Here is a 1965-nt window from a genome sequence, read left to right on the forward strand (position 1 = left end):
GCGGGAGGGGGGGGGGAGGAAGGTGGCACCCTAAATTCATAAGTAAGTATGCGAGCGTTAAAGTAAGTACTTTGCGTAGTCTAACGGTGGCTCAGTAGTCCGAAGTAGAAGGTTACGTAATGTATGTACATGAGAATGAATTGGACTTCACAAGGAAACGTAGTGACTTTAATGGAGATTAGTTTTAGGCTAGGTTAACTTTAAGACGTTTACAATGTACAATTAATAAGGGATGAGCTTTTGGGGTATTAATGAGAGCATTGAAGGATTGGGAGTTGCGGCACTCCGGGAGAAGGGATGGATGATGGACAGGTATGATTTATGTAAAAACTACAAATTGCACAATCGGTCTCGAGCGTAGACTTTGAACAAAAGTAATAATAATAATAATATATTATAAAATGAAAAAACACGGAGACAATTAATCCTCGTTTATGCACGCTTGGGTACATAGGTGTGCTAAATCGTAATTGTAGCAATAATGTTAATTAATCGTAATAATAATAATAATAATAGTCATCATCATTATCATCATCATCGTCAACGAACATTCCCTTAGTAAATGTCTAGATGTGGGTCTTTGTGTACGCCCGAACGTACAGTAAGTGCAAAAAGTATGTGTTCTTTGTATACGATTTCGTTTATATAATAACTTTACTTCCTTTCGTTCTGGAAACAGGAGACAGGGTAGGAGATAGAAAGAGAGCGAGGGAGATAAAAAGACATAAAGAAAAATTGAGAAAATAAGAGAGAGAGAGAGAGAGAGAGAGAAAATGAAGAAAGCGAGAAAAGAGAGTGTACGTATATGTTTTATGTATTTTTTGTTTGAATCGTGTGCATAGGTGAATACGTTGGTTTTGTTTGGTGTATAGATGTACCTTGTTTCAGGTAATGCGGTTACTTCTTATACGTATAGGTTAACACGCCACAATTTCATTCATCTTGTTGTCGCTCAATCGTTATGGTTTAATCATTATCATTAATGAAAATCAATCATAATCAACATACCTCGGGAGCGTCATCGTACTCATTTTTTTCATTAAATTCGCGCGCACGTGTGTCGTGTGTGTACATACATATTTTTATGTTTCCAAGTTTTTTTGGAATACTCTGCCTATTAGAACACTCCGATGAGTATGAACGGTATACCTCAAACTGTATAAATTTGCGATAGCGACGATGCGTGTAATGTAACATATGTATAATCACATATCACTGCCGTCTCTGTTTCCTGTATGTTGCTCAGCGACCGTCAATTTCTTGTATTCACATTGCGTACACTCTCTTCTCAAGCGTGTAAACTGTGCTTTTGATATTCTCAATTTTGCTAATTATCAAATTCTTTCTCATTCTGTCTCTTTTCTTTTTATTAGTTCTTCCCCCCCCTCTCTCTCTCTCTCTCTCTCTTTCTCACGCGCTAACTCGTCAATTAATAATGATGATCGTAATAGTAATTAATATATGCATTAATGAACCAGTATCGTTAGTAAATGTTTCTTACGGCTAGGTGTCTCTTAAATATACAATAATAATAATAATAATAATAATAATAATAATAATAATAATAATATATCATTTTCTTTTCCCTCTTCTTAATCAATCGTCGCGGATACGAAGGCGCAACAAGATGGCTGCGCTTCCGTTATAAAGTAGAGCACTAAGTATCCTAGGAGTCGTATTTTGCCTCGCATCTCTAAGTTTCAATATCTTTCCTCTCTCACTCTTATTCACACACTCCCTCCTTTCTCTCTCTCACTCTCTCGCCTTCATTGGGTCCATGCAAGTCCATACGTCAGCGTATGAATTCTGTGATCATGGGTGTACCTATTACCAATTGTCTGCCCTTCTCATTGTCAGTATCGTCGGGTGTACCTTAATGACGTAATTACATTTTTTTTCCATTTTAAATGATTTTTTTTTTTATCAAGTTACCTTTCTTTCATTCATGTACATACAGATGTGGGT

Source organism: Cephus cinctus, unplaced genomic scaffold (assembly GCF_000341935.2).
Source record: "Cephus cinctus unplaced genomic scaffold, Ccin1 Ccin1_scaffold0132, whole genome shotgun sequence".
Taxonomy (NCBI): domain Eukaryota; kingdom Metazoa; phylum Arthropoda; class Insecta; order Hymenoptera; family Cephidae; genus Cephus; species Cephus cinctus.